The following is a 24,760-nucleotide window of genomic DNA, read 5'->3' as shown; positions in this document are numbered from 1 at the left end:
GAAGGTATGTGAAATATGTTTAACAAGTTCTTATTAGTAAATCTGTCAGTCCATAGTTATTATTTCTGTGTTCTTCCCCTCGGTGAAGAGATAAGCTCTTTAGGAATATTTTTCATTTTCTTATTTCCCATGCTCTTTCTTGATGAATAGCAGTGGTCATTTCCACAGATTTGATCTAAAAGCCATAAAACTCTGACACTTTGCTGCTCTGTACTGTCTCTTGTATTACAAAGCACCTGGTAGGTAAAGTCAGAATTAGGCTTGTGAAATGGGTTTGATGGTCTTTGTACTATCATCACTTAGACCTAACGGTATCCTTTTACTACCTGGTTATGAACATGCTAGAGTTCCTTAGAGGATTATCCAGCTGACTCATTGTAGCATGTGAAGTCTGCTTTGGATTAATCATATTACTGGAAGCTCCAGTCTGGAGTTTCTAAGGATTTGTACATGACTATTTTTTGGATGAGAAAATATCAAAGAAAAGAAATAAGAGAGAAGAAATGAGGAGAAAGTAGAACACTATGAGGATAAGAGGTAAATGAACGTGAAACATTATTCATGGTTTGACTTGGTTATTCTTTCTCATTGCTAATGTCTATTTCCATCTGAGAAAGATGTTATGTACTCATAATGGACTCATATCACAATATATTTCTATTTAAAATAATGAATGCTTCTCATCTTCACAGCAGTTTTTCATCCACTGCTGACCTGTCCATGGACAACTGTAATGTGTGAGTATTCTTGAGTATTCCATTCCAAAATTTCAACCAGTAGGGGACAGTGTTTTCAAAAATATCACAAGTACAAATGACCACTGTTAGCTGACCAGATAATGATACTTTTCAGAATTACATTGCTTTCAAGACATCTTTTCCCAAAATGGCAAAAAAATAAAAAATAAAAAAGACAAAATTCACATGGTCAGTGAAAGTATGGATGAGCTCATTGGCCAAATGCAGTCTTTCAGAAAGTCTGCAAATTTCTGATTAGCTGAATCACTTCCTTATCTCTCTCATCTTCTCCATAAAAAAACATAAACCATAAAATTCTTCTTTGAATATTTTTGTCATGTTCTTTGCCCGATTTTAAAATAAGATGAATACATAGGTGTTATGTTTCTTTTTCTTTCAAATAAATCAAATTTCACACTTAAAAATGATTTAAATAGCACACGACCAAACAAACAAACAAACAAGTAAAACTTGAAGTGCATAGTGCAAACAATGAGACCTGAAAGAGTGAAGAAGTAGACAGAATGGAAACATTGTCCTTCAGGTAAAATACAGCAAGGAGATTAGGATTAAAATCCATTATGAAGTTCAAAAATGCAACAGTTATCTCTGAGTAAAAGCAAGCCTAAATTAAACAGAAAACATAGTAACATGCCACTAAAATATCCACCGTTCGATTTAACAAAGAAATTTATTTCCCCTCTCCCTCCCTCCCTACTCTTTCTCTCTCTCCCTCCCTCTCTCCTTCCCTCTCCCCCTCCTCTTCCTCCCTTCTTCCCTTCCTCCTTCCTTTCCTTCTTTCCTTCTTTCTTTCTTTTTAAAAAAGGGGAAAAAATATTCTAGGAAGTTGCCAAAAACTTCTTGTGATCTGGTGCTACCAGAGCATAAAAGATGTGTTTGACCTCCATGACCCTCATGTAATTCTGTTGGGTTTTCACATTTTAGCATTAGAATTAATAATTTATTATTTCAGGTGGAAAATTGAGTTGAAAAAACATACAGTGATCACCTCTAATGCTTTTCACATGAGAATAAGTTTATATGTATATATATATCTTTAAAAGTGTCTATAGTGTCACATCTATATAGTGTCTATATATATATATATAATATTATGTATATTATATGTATATAAATATATATATAAATATATAGATTATACATATATATAATTTTTTGAGAGTTAAAAACAGAATCTTGTTTGTGAAAACAAGAAAACAGATCCTACTTGAAGACTAACATATTGTTCAAGTTAATGCTTACTAGTTTAGGCATGCATGTTCCTGATGTTTATAATTCATTCTGTATGAGCTCATGATGAGACACGTATAGTCTCCTCAGTTCAGTCTACCCATTGCAACCAGGCTGAAGTACCTAGAACTGTCTTTTCAGTCTTAGGATCTGAGTAATAAAACTATTTGTATTGTTTATGATTCTGGAAGCAGAGCTCAGTCTACATCAGCAATTTGTCAAAAGGAGAATTTTATTTTCACATAAAGGAATGGAAAGATTCTGTCTTCATTAAGAAATATAACTGGTCCTCTACAAATTTTTCAAGCTATCCTGAAACTGAGCTCATAAGGATGGTACAGTGTAACATTATCTTTTTAGCAGTTGTGTAAAGCTGTAAGAGCAGGGTACAGTAATGAAAAGATAACATATAAGTGATGAAAACACTTGAGAGTGCTACACATTAAGTCTGTACAGTAATGTTTTTGCTATAGAGTCTTAACTGATTTTATTTTTCTTCCTATTTTTGTTTCTCATTTATACCAGACAATTACTGTGCAGAAAGACACCTCTAACAGGATCTGAGACACAGGTTTGATTTTAGAAGAGGAATCTAAGTTATAGCAATTGAACAACAGCTTTCTTGTGAATAATTTCCCCACTTAAGTTCAGTTGTTCTTTACCCCCTCCTGCCCCCCCCCCCCTCCCTGGCCCCCTCCCCAAGGTTTCATAGTTTCATAGTTTCGTGCGGGTTGGAAGGGACCTTAGAGATCATCGAGTCCAGCCCCCGGGATTCGAGCCTCTGTGTAGCAGAGCGGCACTTCTACCACTTGCGCCACAGGGGGGATTCGAACTCCGGGCCCCAGTGTTGCAAGGCGGCGTCTTTAACCACTGCGCCACCGGGGCACACGATGGTTTTTAGTAATGAGACTGAATTATGTTGAAAATGATTAAACTTTTCTCAGATAATTTCTCAGATTTATTTGTTTTTGGTTTTTTTTTGTGTTTATGTGTATGAGTATGTGTGTGTGTGTGTGCATATGAGATATTCTGTAATACAAGTTAACTATACAGTTTTTACTCTTGGTTCTGAATTTCTCCTTTCATAAAATTCTTCTGAAGCACATATCTTTGTTATCTGCATCTAACTCTGTTAACTGAATTTTTTAAGAATATCAGCAAAACATAGCATGCTGGAAATGTCCAAAACATCAAATTTAATTCTTTCATAACTGATAATAGAAAATGTTCCAAATGTACATATCTCAAATATGACACCTTGCCATCATTCTATGAGGTGAAAAGCACTAGAACTCAACACTACAGTCCTGACTTATAACATCTGGCATTTCCACAAATAACCCCATGGATTTAAGGGGGATTACTCCCATGAGCAAATGCTGCCCAAAGTGCAAGATGCCTATAGAAATTAGAAATGAACCTCTGTCTTGCATGATTATTTATTGAGAACACTTCCTATATGCCATTTTCAGCTTCAGCTTTTAACATGTAAACATACCTTCTTTTTATTGCTAGTGAAAAGAATCACCCTTAAATATATATATATATACACACATACATACATACATACACACACATATATATAACTATATATATATATAATTATATTTATTTTAATTAATATATAATTAAAATAAAATTGTCCTCCACAAGAAAATCCTTTCTATATTCCCATACTCCACACATATATACAAAATACAGATCTACACTGCACGATCAACACAATTTGATTTTTTTTTTTTTTTTCCAGAACATTAACTCTTCATTTTGAAGTGTTGCTAAACATTTAAAAAACAAATGTGGTTGTAGGCTTACAGAGGGAATTTCACAGCAGCCAACAGCTCATCATTTTTTATAATTTGGTTAACGTTATATGAAATTTGCATTGGCAGTTTGCACAGCCAGCTGATGATTATTAACAATATATTTTCCCCAACTTGTTTGTGCAACTTTGTTATTCATGAAGGGTTACAACTGAGTTAATTTTCAGAAAGAGTGGGTTGAAAAGGGTCTTGATAGGTTGTTTATGAACACAGCCTTTTCTCTTATTTCTAATTAGTGTGAAATGGTTCCAAACAGGAGTCAGCACTGCAGAAGTCTGTGCTGCACAAAGCCAGCCTTGTTAACGGACACAGGGAACAGTTTGTTTTGCTGAATAAACAACTTCGTCATACTGCTTTTCAAAAAAGAATACAATCTAGTTTACCAGCTGCCACTTGAGTCTTGAAAACTGTTGATGTGCATCTGGACATCTCTCTTAGGGATTAAAAATAGTTATTTCTGTCTAGAATCTCAGGTCAACTTAGTTAGAAATTCAAATGAGAGTCAGTCATAAAAGCATTTTGTTTTGTTTTGTTTTAGCTGATATATCTATTTTCTTTTTTTTTTTCCCTTTCTTTTCTTTCCTTTTCTTTTCTTTTCTTTTCTTTTCTTTTCTTTTCTTTTCTTTTCTTTTCTTTTCTTTTCTTTTCTTTTCTTTTCTTTTCTTTTCTTTTCTTTTCTTTTCTTTTCTTTTCTTTTCTTTTCTTTTCTTTTCTTTTCTTTTCTTTTCTTTTCTTTTCTTTTCTTTTCTTTTCTTTTCTTTTCTTTTCTTTTCTTTTTTTCTTTTCTTTTTTTTTCCTTTTCTTTTTTTTTTCTTTTTTTCTCCATTTAATTGCAATTAAACCCTCCTTTCAGTTAAGTTTTCTTAAAACTTCTCTTTTCTCTTTTTGAGTAGAAATTGTACAGTCCTGGTACATACTGACTCATAACAGATAGGTAAAATGTGGGTCTTAATGTAAGGTTTGCAAAGTAAAGTGTTCACCTATTTCATTCCAGAACTGGCAGTGAAGATATCATTTTGGAAATTCTGCATTAATGTAGATTCTATGAATTCAATTGTACAAGAATATAGAATCATACAATCATAGAATCATAGGGTACTGGACCTGATCTGTCATTTTACTGGCATCACTAATGATATAGATAATCAAGATTTTTTGTGAGCAGGAAAAATTCCAAAATTCTGTATACAGATGCCTTTGTCATTGATGTCAACATTGTGATCCAAAGGTAAAAACAGTACAGAATACTTGAAAATCTAGTGTACAATTTCTGGTTTATAAGGTTTATTTCCTCAGAAATATTTAGGAGCTGCATCCTCAGCTCCTAAATTGCATGCTTTTAGCTATCTCACCTCAACAGCCAGCCTGTAATCATTCTACAGTACAAAATAATTACTCTAGAGGCATAGCTCAATGCCAGCTAAAGATCTTTGCAGTTTACTGACCATCTTCTCTCATTAAAGGAGATATGACTCAGGAAGAGAAGCAGAATAACTAAGAGTATGTGAATGTAAACACAGTTGATGCTAAGGATTTTTGTGTGCTCATTAGACTTTCGGTTATACTTCCATTGTAATTAATAGGAGGTTTCCTGTGTTGTAAATGGGAGCAGAAGCTGACCCTTTAGAACTGAAAATTACTCCAGGAACAATTCTGAGGCTGAGTGGGAGAAAAGGAAGGGGGAGCATCTCCTATGAGGAATTGTACCCATGTGCACACCAAAGCAACACATGTTTGTCACAGTATCAGGACAAAAGGACTGTGGTGAGTCCAATCTGATCTTTTCTCCCAGAATAAAAAAAAAAAAAAGACCACTTCTCTCTAAGAACCACCACTTGCAAAGCATGGCTTACCTTCCAAAGCTGCATAAACAGAGTAAAAGTTCCTAGACTGTCAAGTGTTATAATAAAAAGTGAGAAGAAAGAATTGTCTAACTGTAAAACTGTGTCTCCTCTCCTCCCTTCCTCTCCCCTCCCCATCCCTCCTCTCCCTTTCCCTTTCCTCCTTTCTCTTCCCTCCTCTCCCCTCCCCGCCTCTCCACCTTCCATACCTTATCTTAACTTTGCATCTCTCTTAGTTTTGATAATTTGAACTGCACTTTGATTTGGCATTAGAATGTAGTTCAGGGTACAAAGTATTTTCTCATTTCTAGTCACTTTGGAAGATATGTACATGAAATTGTTGACCACATATGTACATAACATAGCTGAAATTAGGAATTATACAAAACTTTACAGCATTTTTGATTTAAAAAAAAAAAAAAAAAAAAAAAAGACTATACCAGCTGCCTCTCTTCCTTACAACCCACTTCTCATTCTCTAGTATCAGAGAGATTGTCTGGGGCTTACAGGATCAAAGTCTCAGTATTATAGACTGCGTGATTCATTTACTTTCTAGCATTAGAAGGGTGAAAGTCAAGCACTAGATGCCTTTAACTCTGTCACAGTGGAGGAAGCAGACATGAAAGAGATACATGAGAGTGTCTCTCTACTGAATGCCCTTCCTTCTACCATATGATTCCCTTACCTGTAGTTAGCCTAATTAAACTGAATAGGGGAGAGTTCTTAATTGGCTCCCTGCTCTAATAAGTAATGCAGATTACACAATTTAAGAAATTTGCATTTCTTGGAATGTAATCCATCCTTTCAATGGTAGGCTTGATTTTTTTTATTTGGTTTTTGTTTGTTTGTTTAATTTTCTACTTTGCTTTAAATGTTTGTATGGCATATCAAGGTCCCTAAATGACAACATACAGGTAAACTGGAAAATAAGCATTTTCTAATATAAATTTTCATTATTTTTTGATTTTAAAACAATTAGAATACATGAAATGCCTTACTGGAGGAATCAAGAATGCAAATGTTTCCATATTTCCCCCAAACTGAATTTAAAGTGTGTATCTGAAGAAATCAACGTATGTCTTGTTTTACCACTCTGCTTTTGACACAGAAAAACCTTCAGCCAATTGGAATTTTGAATCCTCAATAGTTCTGTGCCCTACATTACAAATTGATTACAGGTTGCAATATGACTTGACATCTTTACAATTAAATCTTCAAAGAATCTGGGGCATTACAATTCTTTTACAATTGATCCTCATGGTTAACAATGATCATAGAAATTTGGAATGGAAATTGCTCATCTGCATAAAGCCACTATTACAACAACTACTGATGCAGTTGTGCTCCCTAGCTCATTGGACCTCTCCAGAGCTTTATTCAGACTATAGTTCCATCCAGTTTTCCCATGTGTAAATATATCTAGGAAAATTCTATTAAGTAAGTCGGGGAGATAGGTATCAAATCTCCTTATCTTAGGGTTGGGATACATAATTTCCGTGACTAGAATTTGTGCTTGATTTTAAATTTCATACTTTCAGAAAATTTTCTTATGATATCATTATCCAAAGCCAACTTCAAGAATTTCAAGCTGGAGACATTTTGTTGTTCCTATGCCTGTTTCAAATTAATTTCTCCTCCTCAGCATCATTATGACCTGCCATCCTGCACTGTAAGGACATTCTTTTTCTTCCTCCATTCACTTCCTTATTTTATCCTGTTCTTTCTGTAGCACGATCTTTTTAATTTCCTTTAGAGATTCAGGAATTATTCCACTGTTACAGCCAAAGAGGTCTAGAGGATGTAGGCAAAAGAGCATAATCCACAAGTTGAAAACAGTGGGGAATAAATAAATAAATAACCTAGAGAAGATGATTAGAGGAAATGTTGCTAGGAGAGGCAAATGGGGAAAAAAAAAGAAAGAAAGAAAGAAAAGGAAAGAAAGAGAAAAACTTTAGGAATAAATCAAGACTCCCATGGTAGAGAAAGGAAAAAGAAGTAGAGAGTACAAGACTTACTTGAAAAGGTAGAAAGTTACATGTAAAGAACAAAATTTTAAAGATGTAATGATCTCTGTTATTAAACAGTATACTAACAGTGTGCTATTTGAATAATGAAGGGCTTATAAATAGTTATCCAATTGTTTGCTTATATGTATACCTGTTTAAGAACAAGCATATGTTTAATTGCTTTGATAGCACTGGTAATATGTCTCCAGTTCCTTAGAAATGAGGACTAGAGAATGCCAGAGCATTGCTCCACTTCAGATATGTAATATTCTTTTTTTACCATTGAGATACTTACAGAATCATTTACATATACAGGACCTTAAAATGAATCAAATTGTGAAAGACCACATTTCTTTTCTTTGTCCTGGTTAGCGATTTGAGTTTTTGCCATTATTTGAATGAGGAAATGTCTCTGAAAAAAAAAAAACCCAGTGATTAGGATTAGTTTCCAAGTTTCTTTGCTAAGTTAGAAAACTCTGAAGTTACTTCTGAAAGAAAAGCTTCTTGATTTGATAACATCATTACTGTACAATGGTTTTTATTTCATCTACCATTACTGAATTCCTAATGATATAACTCTGAATAGGAAGAGTACCTTAAATCTTATTTTAATGGGAGGTGAGTAACAAAACACAGATCTTCATGCAGTCTTAAGAGAAAAAGTATTTTGACTGGCAAAAGGAAGACATTTGTTTTTGTTGCGGTCAAAAAGATTCTCTTCTGCTAATAAAATTGCCCATTAAATCTACACTTGTATTGTATTAATACAAAAAAATTGTGTGGAGTCGGTTCAATAACATTGCTCTCACAAAAGAGTTTGACAGCACTGAAGATACTGAGAGCTCATCTGATTTGTCTCTTATGCCAGATATGTAATGCACCCTTGTGTTAAAGAATGGCTTAATAATGTAAGCATTTAAATAGCTTTTCAGAGTTTATTAATAAGTTTTAAATATTCTGTACCTTTGCTGAAATACATGTTCGTATGTAACAAAAGCTTTTTCTGGGCAGAAGAAATAGTAACAACTAATATAAGAGTCTGTCTTCAAATGTAGTTTGTGTGTGTTTATTTAGTAACTGAAATGTGCAAATATTGTGTATAGTTGAAAATAAACTAAATAATTTTCTTCCTGAATCAACCTTATCACCTTGGATATCATTGTTCATCCAATATCCTTGTCAATTTTGGTGACAGTTTTGTCTCCTCTGTTCTCCTCTCAGATCTCATCAATCGCCTTCAGAAAATAAACAAACTTAATCCCTTCCTCTCAATAATGAGTGGGAAAACATTCCTCTGTGCTTCTATAGGCCCTATCTTTTCATTTATGTAAACTTCCCATCTCTCTAACCAATGTTATCAGTCTGCTTAACACCTTGGTAATACAAGAGGCTGATATTTTGGATAACATCTTATTCAATTCTTTGATAGTTTCTCCTTCAGTTACAGATACTTCAAATTATATAATTATCTGTAGAACACATAGTCAACCAGCTTGGAGATAGATGTATTTACAGTGAGCTTCATTTAGGATTTGCAAAGTTTTTGCAAAAATTATAAGAAAATACTCTGAAATTCACTATTTAGAGCCTGTATTCACTCCTTTCATTGCTACTCTTCCTTGCGGGTCTCTGATGAAACTCAGAATAGTGAACCTGGAGGAATTAAATGCATATTTATTTTTCTCTAAGGGAGTCATTCTACTTTGTTCGCTCTTAAGATATTGCCAAATTGTCTTCAAATTCTAGATTGAAAATACTTGTTGAGTTGCATACTTATGGCACAGTACACTTTCACACCACTGCTTGTATAATGCTATGAAGTTACATGCAGCCACCGAATGGAACAGTAAAAGAACATACTGAAATGATAGATTTAAGAACTAAACAGATGTTGGACTCAGCTAAATGCAAAGTGAAAATTCAGGCAACCATAGTGTGAGTAAAAAAAAAAAGTGATGAATAAATGAATTTACAGATCATCTGTAAAGTAAATTACAATGATTTGCCCTTTTATTTTGTCTAACTCAAACAGATTTCTCTAATAACAACACAATTAAGTACGTGTTGAATTTGCACTTTTAAATGACATAAATTTCAATATTTTCTTTGCTGAACATCTGATCTAACTCATAATTTTCTGCGACTTTATGCCTTCAAGACATTCCTGGAAGTCCATTGATTTTCTTGAGGTCACTGTTTATTTTACCTGCATCTTGAAGTGAAAAAAAATCCAGTCTTCCCCAGTATTTTCTGTAACTAGCCCAATTTTTCACGCTTTCATGGTTAAACTGCCTCTCCTTTGGTATATGATTCTGCCAGGCTTTCAGCATTTTCCATTTTCTTACTGTCCACAATCTTTATTATTTGGTGAATGTATCAGTAGAAACAGGGAAGGATTAGAGTCAGAGATTAAAGGATTTTTCTGTTTATCCAGAGGCCATATGGGATTAATGGGGTACTATTTTACCTTTTGGAGCTTCATGTATATAGAATGTGGCAAGATGACTATAAATTCCTTCATGATTTTACTGACCCATGCCTATCATAGAAGCTGCATGTCATCACAAAACTTATAGGTATGATCCATTTTTCTATACTCCAAAACTAGCACTTGTTGTCTTCAAACAAGATCCTCGCATGCATATATCCCTTTCTTTTTGACATGACTGCCTCTAGAAGAAAAGCACACAAATCCTTCATTAATTAGAAATTACTTCTCTTACTGCTCCTTACTAACTTTTTCTTTTACCTGTAATGCCCTGTCACTCTATTCCCTTCTATAATTTCTTGCTTGCTTTCTTAAACTAATCACTGCATCCATTCCACTGATGTAACCAGGAAGTGACCATTCACCCATAAACTTTCTAGCTCCTTCTCATAATGCCCATCCTCAGGCATTTTTCTCTATTTGCTTTTGTCAGTGTCTTTTGCCCTGTCTTACATGAAGCAGGATTTCTAGCTTGTCTTCATCCAGAGCTGTTAAATTGCTTTTGACAAATTTGATAATATATTTCTTTGTGAACTTATGCCTCTTGGGGCTCTCACCAGTTCATCCATTTACCTCTCCTCTTACTCAGATATGTCGCATGGAGAAATCATTCTCCCACTGCCTTTGAAATTCTTGTTTCCTTCATAGATACTTTTATGTAGTAAAAGTAGTAAATGTGGAAAAGGAAAAGGAAAAGGGACAAGAGGGAAAGGGAGGGGAGGGGACCGGAGGGGAGGGGAGGGGAGGAGAAGAGAGGGAAGGGAAGGGAGGGGAAGGGAAGGGAAGGGAAGGGAAGGGAAGGGAAGGGAAGGGAAGGGAAGGGAAGGGAAGGGAAGGGAAGGGAAGGGAAGGGAAGGGAAGGGAAGGGAAGGGAAGGGAAGGGAAGCAAGGAATCAGCATACTGAATTTTTAGAAATATATTTGTTTAAGGAAAATTTTAAATTTCTAATATTTCTCTCTGACATCTCCCTGCAATAGAAGCAGTATTTCTGAGAAAATGCAAGGACAAGAATGAAAATAATCCAGTTAGCTTTGATTGCTTTCTCGTTTTGTCATTTGGCTTGCTGCGTGTCCTGATATGATTTTGATAACTAGTACGTTTTGATTATTCTTGCAGTATGCAAAATGTAGATCATCACTGGATCAAAGTCTCAGGTGATATCAGAAAAAAAACATCTGAAGGCAATGTGACTTTTAGATGCTCAGCACTTTTATAAATCAGGTAGGTGCCCTAGGCTTCTAATTTTGAATCTCTTCACTACAAAAATACATTCAATTTTCTAATTTGTATATTCAAAATCAAGACGCATATAGGCAGTAAAAGGAGCTTAATATTTTCTGTGACAAATCCTTTTCCAGCTATTTTTTTTTTTCTCTAGCATGCATAAATAGCATGTCATACCTTATTTTTCTATTACCTTTTATATCAGGATGTGCACTTCTGAAAAACAGTTGAATAGATAAGTAGGCAATTATTTGAAGGAAAGTATCTTTATATATGTATGTATGTATGTATGTATGTATATATAGTAGTTGAGTAGATAACTTATAGTATTGCAATACTTTATGGGAGAAACAGTGACATATTTTTACAGGTGTTGAAAATTCATCATTTAAAAGTTATTTAAAGAAAAATTTGTAGAGTTTCCATTAGTAATAGCTGTCTTAAGAAGTTACAGAAGTTATACTGTAACAGAAAGTTGCAAAGAAAACAAACAGCTTTCCAAATATGTACTTGTAACAAAGTATGTATTTTTTATAATGAAGTATGTATTTTTATCAAACTCTTACTCTGTATGGACAGTTTTTCTATGGTTCATGGTGGGATATTTTTTTTCATATATTTTTTACTCAATTCTGTTTCTTTTATTTACATGTATGGCATTAAATAGATTATATTTATGAATGAGAAACTGTAAATCTGCACCCTACTTTATTTCTCACTATTAATAATTAAATAAATAGTTAAATAATTTTTTTTTAAGCAACCCTTGCCCCTTTTACACCCACAAATACTTCTTCTAAATCTGCTAAAAACAAACAAATCCTGTTTATTTATTTATGCTGCACATGATATAGTTGCTAGGAGGAAATTGTGTTGTCTCTTTGGAAGAATAGTATAGGAGGATGGGGAATTACTGTTTTCTGCTAACTCTATTCCATAATCGTCAAAATAGAAAGCACTGAAGTGTGTTCCTGGCTCCCTTTTTGCCTGATCTATCTGGAAAATGAATGGACTAGTAATGAAGCATAATCCGACAGATGATGGCAGGAGGTAGGTCTAGGGAAGCTGATTCTCAGAATTAAAACCCTGTACAATCCTGCCTCTATAACAGAGTAATTAATCAGCTGAGCCTAATGTATAATCTGATTAAAGCTTTCTTTGCTAAGATGTTATAAAACATACTCTAAAACTAAGTCCGAGAAAGATGTGGAAAGTCTAAGAATTCCAAGAGCTTCTTTCCAGATCTTTCATCTAGAAACTGGATAATTTTCTTTTTAATAGCCATGGAAATTAGAGCTTCTTCATACATCATAGTTTTCAGAAATTAGAGCAAGGACTTTCAAATTGATATTTGTTTCCAGTGGTCAAATGATTGCATCTTAAATAAAGTGTGTCTGTATTTTGAATGTTGTCTAATCATCAGATGTTGAGCTATGTAGTATCAGGTGTATAATTGAGTAAACCATATTTGTGAATAACATTATATTGTTTCTTGAAATCACATTGTAATCCATATTAGGGCGCAGAGGCATATTTTATTCTTTCATCTTAACACTATTAGAAGAACTATATCAAACAGCTGAGTACAGCAAAATGTGTGGACCTGCATAATGTGAACTCCATGAAAGAATGTGTTGGGATTAGCAATTTCCATTACTGCTTAGTGTTGGAAAATCTCAGCTACCAGTGCCCAAGGTATAATTCCACTTCATAATGTCGACAGGTAATGCATAAGTTAACCAGTAAATCACAGCAGGGCATATGCTACCAACTAATACAAGGTGAATATTAGTCTTGCAATTTAAGTTCACACAGTAGTTCATGTACTTAGCTGAAAATTCCAAATCTCTTTATTCTGCAAATGAGGCACAGACACTTTTTTTTTTTTTTTTCCTGAATAAACTTTTATTTTTATATTTCTAGCAAAGGAGTGCAAAAAATAAGAAGTACTGTGGAAGGAAGAAAAAAAATAAATTTTCATTACCTTCCCTTCCAAACTTTGGACCTCTGAATTTGGTTTAGACTTTATATAAAGATTTGAGGAGTTCATATTACTTCTGCCCTGTTTGAGCCATTATAGCAGACAACAACATGATGTGAAAAAATGGAAGCCAAATTCTGGTCATAAATCCTGGCAACCTCATTATATGCAAGTGAAGGTGCAATTTGAACTATTTGTAGATCATGTTCACACCTATGCTCTCATATCTAGCATGAATTAGCTCTGCTTACCTGTATGTAATGTGCTGTTCTGCTTTGGACCACCTTGGCCTTGAGGTTCAGTGATCTTAAACTCAGTGTAAACAGCAAGAAAGTAATAATAATGCCATGAATTTATCCTTGTGTTACTGTACAGAGTGAATTTCATTCCAGTTAGATCCAAGTTCACTGGAAATAAGAAAAGATGTGACAAATTGTTGAAAGGGGAAGAAACAGTATAACAAGTGAAAAAGTAACATTACACATAAATACAAAGGAGCCTTAGAAGAAGGCACAAAAGGAAAATCAGCCCTTGATTTCTTGCCAGCCTCTCAGTTCTCTGGGGTCAAATATAAGTGCTTCGAAAATTTGAATTATAATGAAAGTTTTATTTATTTTTCTTCCTCTCTTATCACATCTTATTTTTGCATTCCTTTTCTAGAAATATAAAAATAAAGCTCTATGTAAAAAAAATAAATAAATAAATTAAAACCAAAGTAGACCTTGAAGCCTAGACTGCGAGAAATGGCAGCGTAGAAGCCCTTTTTATTCGATTTTCATTAGAATTATGTTATCACTTCCTAATATCCACAAATTCAGATTTGCCAGAAATCTAAGCACTAATTATTAACCCTGTTTTGCTCTGTCTTTTTATTTGGTAGATTTTTGATTTTTTTTTTTCAAATTGTGATGAATATTTTCTTCAGCTTTAAACCTGCTTAGTTCAAACCCAGGAGCATCTGTGGAAAGAGAGTGGTTTTGTTTTTGAAATATTGTTCTAGCTATTATGAAATTTGTTCTAGATACTAAAATTGATGTCATTTTTATTTAGCACAGTAACATGGGTGCGGTGTCCTCAGTCATGTCTCTGTGTATCTATCTACCTGTCTTTCTGTCTGTCTATCGACTCATTTATTTTTAATTCCTTTTTTTTTTTTTTTTTTTTTTTTTTTACCTTTGTGGGAGCCACTGTCAATACCAAACTATTGATATTTACACTGGACTGATTTTCAATAGGACAGTGAAATACAACTTAAAGGCATTTTGAATTCTTATCATGCTGAACTGCTTCTGCTTTGGAAAGTAACCACTTATATGGAAGATTCTCATGCATGAAGAAGACTGAGATGTAGTCAAGTGGATGTCTTAGATTTCTGCCATATAACACTTAAGCTGTAGTTGAAAATTAATATTGTAGTTTTTAGTGATCAGCAGGCAGCAGTGTTCAACAGAAACTGGCAAGAAATTAACATGCAGAGGAGTAAATGTATTTGAAAGTTAAAATAGCGATGATATAAATATCTATGATTTCAGTATTGTTATATAGTTCATGATCATAGCTGAATCATATAAATTATTTAAAATGCAAAATGGAGATTTGCCTGAAAAAAAAGGACAACAAAAAAACAAAACACACCACAAGCAACCACCACCACCACCACTACACTGTGTCCCTGTATTAATTTTCATTTTAAATTTCAATATCAGCATTAAAAAACAGACATACGAAAAGTTCTAATCAAAATGTCCTACTCAATTGCACATTTGTAATTAGGATCTGATGGGTAGCTGTCAGTGCTGCTGGGGCAAGAAAGTCACACATTTATCTCCCTTTCATATTCTCCTGAGTGAGATGGAAAGTTTAGTTTACTTAGTAGATGATCGTGCTTCCTCTTTCATTACTTTGTGTTGTTCTAGGCTTACTGTCATATTATTCTGCCTGGTTCCAAATCCAGAGATCTCCCTCTTCATGCTTAGTGTAGAAAAACAGTTAATTCGAGTGCTATATGCCAACATAAAGTGGGTATCAAAAAGATTATTATGCATAATTCGTTTTTTAATCTTTCAGTTCTTACCAGATCTCAATGCAAAGTTTTCAACAATATCAGTGGGACCAAGATAGACAAGGACATAAAATAGTTTTAAGAGTTTCACAACAGCTCAGTCAGTTCTTCTGCTGGACCTAGCCATAAATGAAGAGGTCAAGAGGATTTTTTAATACTATATGAGCAAGTTGTGGTGTAGTATCTCAAAAGCCAGATGTTTTTGTCAGCTTGTAAAATCTTATAGAACCATAAAATGGCTTGGGTTGCAAAGTCAAAGACCATTCAGTTCCAAGTCCCTGTAGAGGTCAAGGTTGCCACTCACAAGATTAGACTACCCAGAAAACTACCCAACCTGGCCCTGAATGCCTCTACTGTTGGGACATCCACAGCTCCTCTGGACAGCTAGTGCCAATGCCTCACCACCATGAGTAAAAATTTCCTCATAATATCTAGTCCAAATCTCCTCACTTCTAGTTTAAAGAAATTTTCCTTAGTCTTTTCACTATTAGACCATGTGAAATGTCAGTCTCCCTCCTGTTTATATCTTCAAGCACTGGAATGCCAAAATGAGGTCCCTCAACAACATCTAGTCCTGTAGATACTTAACACAGTGTTTTAAATAGTATGAGATGCTATATAAAAGATAGATTTCCATAATAATATGAAAGTAGACAGGTTCTTAAAAGACAAGTTCTGCTCTCCTTTAACCTATTAAATCTGAAGAATGGTCAGTTATTCCAAGAAGGAAAGAAGAAATGAAGGAATTAAACTATTGGGAAAGATTAAGAAATATTATTAAAGTTATGATTTAAAATTTTACTTGCATTAAATGTCATAGCACATTATCAATATATTTACATTGGAGTCTATTTTTAATATACTGTATACACCTGATATTCCCAGATTGGTGTATCTCTACTTAAATAGAAAGCTGTTACTATGCTCAAAAGTAAGGATGATATTTTCAGGTTAAGTAGTTCACTTAGTGAGATTTTGTTCTCCCTCTTTGTTTTTCTGTTAGATATCATAAATTTTTCTGATATCACAGACTCCAGTATTTGAAATTTTATGAGCTAGATTTATTTGTTTCTTTCCATCTCTTCAGGTAAGCAGTGATGTGCCACTTGCTTCAAAAGTTGTATATTTCCCACCAAAACCAAACCTAAACAAACCACATGCTGGTAGATTGTAGATAAGTGAAAATCAGACACTGAGAGATTAATAGTCTGACAACCTGTACTTGGAGTGCCATGAAAGGATCTGTACTGAAATGGAAAAAGGCCAAGATGCTGGGTGAGATGCAGCAATCAGTTTGGAAATATTAAGTGCAAGAAATTTTGAAAATAAACTGGACATTTTAGGTAGAGACAAATTGTTTTGTGTTATTTGTAAGCAATGAGTTTTCTTGCTACTTGTCATAAAAAGATTATTTTTATAATTTAAAACAAGTTTTCCATTTTTTTTAAAAGAAAAATAGAGCATACAATGGAAACAGCCAATTTGCGGAAATTTTTAAATGCATTTTTTTGTAAAGTATTAAAATTATTAACAGAGACATACAATGATACAAGACAGTACATTACCTCACTTAGGGAGTTTATCAGCTGAATGCCATAGATTCCTTCCAACAAATGCATGGTATGAAAGGAAAATGTTATGTTCTTTCAGTGTGGTAAGATATAGTCCCCCTAAAAGAAAAGGGCCTTTTGCTGCCTTAACAATGCACACACTGCACTCAGTATAATTGGTTGCGGGTCATTTTTTAACACAGTCACTACATACTGTATGAAAGCAATTTTTTGGACAAGTAGAAGGTCTCTATGAGAAGGGAATGCTTATAAATATTGTTCTTCACATACTCTGTTAACATGCACAGACATATACATGAGAAAGAGAGAGAGAGAGAGAGATATTATACATATATATGTATACATCTTTCTCCTAGTGACTGCAAGGAAAGTTTTAATTCCCACTACATAATGGTCCATTTGCCTCGAGTGTTTCAGAATGGTTCAGTAATCACTATCCATGTGTGCAGTTTGTTGAATTATTTAAGTTTATTTCCAGGGGGAAAAAAGACAGGGAGGAAGGCAACTGATTCAATGCAAATGAAAAGCTTTTGAAGCTCCCTATGGTGAAGATGTGATTACAGTCAGACAGTTAATAACCTAGACTTAGAAATATCTGAAGGTTTTAAAACTGTCTGGCCAGTCAGTAAATGAGGTTTTTCCACGCTATCAACCAACTGTCATGAGTCATAATGGTTTCAGATTTGTTTGGAGTGTGAGTGGACCAACAAAATTAAGAAACAGCCTCCCTGCTTCATGATTAAGAAGTGCAGTTGGTAAATCTCAAATATTCTGTTCTGGATCTGTGCTCAAGTTTTCAGCCTTCAGTTGCATACTTTCTTCTAAAGACTTCACAGATTATGAAGAACTATCCAGTTCTAGTTTTTAGTAGGAATAAGTTGTTTTGTGTCACTGTTTCACTCCAGAATTAGAAAGATCTATTTTCCTCCCTTTCCCCCATGCTCCTCCGCTGTTACTTGACGTACACAAGCAACCCTGCCCAGACACTTTATATATTTGGTATCTTTGAGTAAATGGCAGTGGTGGTAAAAGGGAAAAAAAAAATAATAAAAGAATAAAAAAGTAGTAATAATACATGAGCAGTTTTCAGTTCCAGTAAGTTTAAATAGTTCTGAAGTTCAGTCCCTGAACAACAGCAAAAGGTGAATCTTCATCTATGCATGCTACACATTGGCAGTTCTAGCAATAACAAGATGCTGCTAGCTAGCTAGCCACAACAAACAGTACGCATTTATGGGCATCCCAGTGAAATTAAACCACTGTAGACTGAAACTCATCTCCAGAGATCTCTATTATAAATCATCTGTCCTGATCATCTTGTCCAGTGTGCAGCCACATGGAAAGGAATAAACACTTGCCATCTGTGCAAAACTGTAGGAAGAAATATAAAGTACTGTCTATATTTATGTTTCCTCTCTTGCAAGCAGCACTGTGCTGGTGTGTGCTTCAGAGGGTACTGAAGATGTGCTGTCATGGAAAAGGGGGGAGCATTTCCTTTGACAAAGGCAATGTGCTCACAGGAACCTGGCCAATGTATATAGCCCAGGGCTAAAGCAGCCATGGATGTCTTTAAATTGTGTGCCATACTGTTGGTAGACAAGAAAACATGAGCAATATCAACTGTACCCACAGGGAATGCTTTTCATATCCTACCCTCCAGAACTGGTCTGCAGAGACATCGACCTTTCTACTGCTCCTCCAGTGGCAAATTGGATGCCGATCTCCTTGCACTTCCTGATTCTGTTTCTCCCAAAAATCAGCTAGGAAGCACCCAGTCTCCCGAGAGTTGACTGCAGATATAACAGTGTGGTTCTTTCTCTGTGACAATGGGGTGTGCTGTTTCTCTATGGCGTGGCTGACAATTACACTGCTATATTCTTTTAAACATTTTATACTTTCTAGCCCAGTTTTCACCAGGTTTCTCTTACATGTTCAGTACTGTAAAACACAGTTAGTCATTGCAATTGTTCATGTTGATTGAGGAATGATAAATTGTTGTTGTTAATATTTAACATTCACAATAACATTTTTTTTAGTAAATGGAATCAAGCATCTCTTTTCCTTTATACATTGTCTTGCTCTCAACACAGATGCTGCCTAAAAGCAGAAATACAGTGTTGAAATAAAAAAACCTGACAGCACTCACGCTTCAAATGATTTTATCCACCTCTTTTTTTTCTTTGTTTTCTTTTTCTTTCTTTCTTTCTTTCTTTTTTTTTTTTTCCCTTTTTCTTTTTTTCTTTTCCATTAGATATTCCATGGAATTCCTCTGATTTTCTCATCCTTCTGCTGATAGTGCTGTTAGGAAGATTTACCTTGCACTTTTCTAACTGTACAAATAAAACACTGAAGGTTAACCTCTAGCACATATTTTGTGTCTGTTGATTCAGTTTACGGTGGATTTTCAACCTTATTTTCAATCTTGAAGTGAGTATGTTTGTTTGTTTGTTTCTTTTCTGTTCAGATTTTCTCATATGAACTACCCATCTTTTGATTTTTTGAATACTAGTCAGGATAACACATTCTTATTTGGCAAACTGCAGTTTGAGGGAAAAAGTAATGTGTGTTGATAAAATCAAAAGCACATTTGATCTTTCTCAGGGGTTATTTCTGTGAACAGTTTTGAAAGCCACTCCAGTCATTTACCTTATCTATTATTTGCTATCAATTAACAGTAGGACTCTGGATCAGTCTGTGTCACATGATTTTGTGCGCAGCAATGCTTGAGATCACCTCATATTCTAAGATGTAGGAAGAGAATGACAAGAAAGGAGAGATGCTTTCTATATCTGAGATGTTCAAGAGAAAATTAGAAATATGCATCTCTAATTGAATGGTCTATGTTTAGCAGATAACAGACAGCAAAGCATTCATGTAATACATTCATATCTAAATTAATTTAGATGTTTCTATAAGCCATTTTTGAAAAGGCAAAATATTCATGTATTACAATCTGCTAGATGTCGATGTTAAAAAGTTCAAAATAAAATGCACAACTAGAAAAAAGTGATCCTTTTTCTAAACCCTAGTATTAGGATTATTTCATTTTACTCTTAGAGGTCTTTTATATGGTAGATAGTGAGCTATAAACTATTATTATTAAATTATTAAAACAAACACTCAAACTTTAAGATAGCGTATAGCGGTGTTATTGGTGGCAAATACAGGTGCTGTAAGAAGACTGCACTTTTTCTCTAAAGTCACATGTTGATACTTCTCAGTATGAAGCATTAATGTGGAATATGGGATGCCCAAAATGTGTTAGCATAACAAAAATAGTGTTATTAATAAGAGTAAAACCAAACTGATGGGATGTGAGGCTTTGAGGAACACAGAGACAGTGTGACTTGGAAAACTGGGATCAGTCCTACTGGCAAAGCTTGAATTCCAGACATTGTTATTTGACTGTACAAATTGCTTCACCTTTTTTAAGGTCAAATTCAAAATATCAGTATTTGTTGGATTATTTCTATATTTTTTAAGTTTGCAAAGTGTTTGCAACATATATTTTAAATAATTTATTATTAATTTCATAAGTCTGTGACATATAATTTACAAAGAGCTATGAACAGTTATGCAAAGTCAATAATTAACTGTGGTATAGTACTGCTAGTTTAATAGATTTTATTTGAGTGGGAACATAGCTGCTTGTATTGAGACAGTTAATAAATTCCAGCATGCGTATTTCCTTGTGCAGTAGCTTACAAAAACAAACAAACAAACAAACAAACAAAAACAAAAACAACAAACAAACAAACCAAAAAACCAAAACAAACAAAACAGCAATTTAGGCATGAAGAAGCTTTATTTCCATATTTTATATTCTTCAATGTATGAAAAAATCTTTTTATTTCTTTATTTTTTATTAATTTATCCTACAGTAATGTCCAAAACCTCATGTGTAAGTTAAAATTTAGAATTAAATTATCCAAATATTATTTTATTCTTAATACTCTAAAGTACTAATCATAGCAATAGTGGAATACCTAGTTAGGTTTAAGTGAACATTAAAGGAAATTAATATCAATAAGTAGATTTAAAAACAGTATTACATCTTTAACTGAAATCATTAGGCGCTAATGAGGCTACAAGTTTCTTTTGGCTACTGTGTGCATTTATCTTGAACATTAGATATGCTTTCCCTTTTTTCTTTTTTTTCTTTTCCTTTTTCTTTTCTTTCTCTTCCTCTTCCTCTTCCTCTTCCTCTTCCTCTTCCTCTTCCTCTTCCTCTTCCTCTTCCTCTTCCTCTGCTTCTCCTCCTCCTTCTCCTTCCTGTGTTATTTTTCATTCTCCCTTTTCATTTCTAGGAAGGAAGGAAGGCAGGAAGGAAGGCAGGAAGAAAGAAAGAAAGAAAGAAAGAAAGAAAGAAAGAAAGAAAGAAAGAAAGAAAGAAAGAAAGAAAGAAAGAAAGAAAGAAAGAAAGAAAGAAAGAAAGAAAGAAAGAAAGAAAGAAAGAAAGAAAGAAAGAAAGAAAGAAAGAAAGAAAGAAAGAAAGAAAGAAAGAAAGAAAGAAAGAAAGAAAGAAAGAAAGAAAGAAAGAAAGAAAGAAAGAAAGAAAGAAAGAAAGAAAGAAAGAAAGAAAGAAAGAAAGAAAGAAAGAAAGAAAGAAAGAAAGAAAGAAAGAAAGAAAGAAAGAAAGAAAGAAAGAAAGAAAGAAAGAAAGAAAGAAAGAAAGAAAGAAAGAAAGAAAGAAAGAAAGAAAGAAAGAAAGAAAGAAAGAAAGAAAGAAAGAAAGAAAGAAAGAAAGAAAGAAAGAAAGAAAGAAAGAAAGAAAGAAAGAAAGAAAGAAAGAAAGAAAATGGTTTTAAATCTGTTGATAGATTTTTATATTCTTTTCTTCATGCAATGGCTGTAATAAAGAAAAGATTATATATATATATATATATATTTCAGCAGATGAGAAAAGAAAAATATGTGAATTTTTGTTTCAAAGAGGAATGGGATAGATGTGTTTTGAACTTAATTGCAACATTAGTGCTTGAAAAGAGAGAAGGTGAAGGGATTCAGTAGAAGAAGTACTCAAACATTTCTGAATAAAGTAAACAACTTTCATGTCTCAGGAAAGGTTGCTACTGAATGTAGAACTGTTGTTTCAGGTTGTGCATTAAGTAAAATAATCTTTTAAGTGAGATAAAAAGGCAACTGATTTCTCAGTTTCAAGATGTGGTTGCATATCTAGGCAGACTTCTGTGCTCCAGAAAATAAAGGAATGTGTACATTACATCTTATAGGAACTGTTTTCCTAGCAGGTTTAGCTGTCTGTGCTGCATTAAAAACCCTTATTGTTGCCTCATACAGAAAGGAAGAGGCAAGTCTGCAAACCAACAAGGGATTCCAAGGGATTTTTATATTAGCCAGTAATTAAATAATAGTTCATGTTGCCTTCTTCCACTGGGAATTGCATCCTTTTCACCTCTTCTCTGCTAAAGCAGAGACATCCATTACGATGAGTAGCTACAACACTTGTCAGATCCAATCAGCTCCAAACCACTGAAGGCCAACTGACGTGTGCTCTCTTAAAGCATGGTTTCTTCTCCCCCAAAAGCCCACTGTCCTTTCACGTGCATGTAACAGTCAGAAGAGATCACATCACACAATGAAGAAAAACAGAAGCATATGGTACTAAGGGGCCTCTGCAGGAGATGGCTAAAATGCCAAGGCTTGCACATAAACAAAATATATGCAAAAATATGTGTTCATATAGAATGCCAGATAGAAGCAGATGACAAAATCAGCACAGAAAGGCAGAATTTTGTCATCATTACAGTTACCTAAGATCTGTAAATTTTTGTCATCTAAATGTACAAAAACTAGCAACCAGTCACTTATCAGTGCATAAACTGCTGCAGTCTGAAGTTTTCAGTATAATGTAAAGCCATATATTCATCTGGTTATATTTTACTTTTCTGTTGTAAGTTGCAGCATGACCTCTGAACTGCAAACTCGGACACCTCATCCCATTGCTACTAAATAGTATATGTAAAAGTAAGGTCATAAATTCACTGCATATTCTTAATCAGCATGTAATTCCCCCTCTCTCTCCCTCTCTCCCTCCCTCTCTCTCTGTCTCTTTCCCTCTTTCTCTCTTTCTCTCCCAGGAGACACATATCTTACTGCTTCTTCCAGCCCACAGAACAATACCTCCTGAACTAAGCAGCCTAATAGATGTTTCACAAAGAAAATTAATGAGAACTCTTCCTTCTTCCTCTTAATTTTGTACATGTAAGGTATTTTTTCTGTGTTAATTCTGCTTCAAAGAAAAGCACATACCAAAATATTTTTCTTTTACCATGTTACTATATACTAAAGCAGCAGTTGTTACAGGTGTAAACTGATAGGTATAGAGCTTGTTCTGCAAGTCATAAATAGACTAGGATCTTTAAAATGACCAAATCTGTTATGCAGGTGGAATTATAATTTCAGCAGGAACAGTGATCTTCTATGTCTATGTTTGTGAATCTTCGCACCTGCTTTTCCTTATATCAGTACATATTTGAATGGAAAAATAAAATAAAATTCCAATAGAGTAAAAACAGGGAAGGACCTTGATTCACCTACCACTGCAAAATTTTAAGAGGAATTTTATTTCTGGTAGTTAGAGGTATGCACTAACTCTTTGTAGCGAAGATCACTTCTCCAATTCAGAATGTAAAAAATAAAATAAAGTAAAATAAAATAAAATAAAATAAAATAAAATAAAATAAAATAAAATAAAAATTACTGCATTTTTAACAGCCATCTGTGTTGATTTGCGCAGATTAAATTTCTTCCATTAACAAAACCGGCATAGATCTGAATATTTTTCTTAAATGAGTTGAGACATCAGTTGATTTTAATTTCAGGAAGATTCTCTGCCATGAAAAGATTCATTGGATTGTGCAAAATTGCCTTCTAATCTGGAATTTTATCAATACTTCTCAATAGAATCAGGCTGTTAAAAAGCATCTGTTCCAATGTCAAAAGTTATGCTGTGAAAACAATATTAAAAATAAAAAGAAAACAAACAAACAAACAAACAAAGAATTACTTGAATTCCAATCATTCTACACACAATTATCAGTTTGCTAAATTCATTTTGTTATTATATACTTCAGGAAGACAAGCAATTTTTTAGAAAGAAAAAAAAAAAAAAAGCTGCAGAATCATAATGAAAAATGTGAGATTTGGATGATTCCTCAAATCAAGCTGTCATTCAGCTCTGAAACTCTGTGACATTTACGTATAACATGGATTTCAAATTGGGCAGGTATTTTTTTCTCAATCTGACAGGTGGTGATATGTTCTGGTTGGTGTACTTTATACAGAGGTTTATTTCTTATTTGCAATGAATATGGCATTTTGATGAAAACTGTAATCTTGTTCGCATCATTTCCCTGTGTTTATCTCTTTGTTTTCTACTACAAAAGGAAACAGGATGCTCCTGAAAAGAACTGCAAAGCAAGCTTGGAAATGTCAAACATCCTAAAGAGGTGATATTGCTTAACAATAATGTAAGCCAGAAAGACCATAAAACATCCTTCCTAAAGAATCTTTCCATTAAAGGATAGAAGTGTGGGTAAGGGAAAATCTGTTGGAACAAACAAATAAGGAAGGAAAAAATCAATAGCAGTAACGAATTTCAGTGCTGTAAGAAATATCTGCAGAGTGTCATAGGGTAAATTCCATTGTTCTCTGAAGAGTGTAAATAAAACTTCATTTGTTCAAGTGTTATTCTTGCTGTTTAAAATTATAAAATATCTTTATTGCTTAAAATTTGAATCAAACAGAACAAATAT

The 24,760-nt window shown here is 33.9% G+C and overlaps 1 long non-coding RNA gene across 1 annotated transcript; it reads left to right on the top strand.

Annotated features, from left to right (window-relative positions):
• Positions 1-10,137: 10,137 nt before the first annotated feature.
• LOC146753935 (uncharacterized) lies at positions 10,138-24,627 on the top strand. Its single transcript, XR_014939400.1, has 3 exons — positions 10,138-10,234; positions 11,264-11,368; positions 23,084-24,627. It is a non-coding gene; the product is annotated as an uncharacterized LOC146753935 (long non-coding RNA).
• Positions 24,628-24,760: the final 133 nt, after the last annotated feature.

This window comes from Coturnix japonica, chromosome Z (assembly GCF_054131305.1).
Source record: "Coturnix japonica strain WE chromosome Z, WE-NBRP24, whole genome shotgun sequence".
Lineage (NCBI taxonomy): Eukaryota > Metazoa > Chordata > Aves > Galliformes > Phasianidae > Coturnix > Coturnix japonica.
Note: the sequence above shows the minus strand (reverse complement) of the source record. Positions and strands in the feature narration are given on the sequence as shown.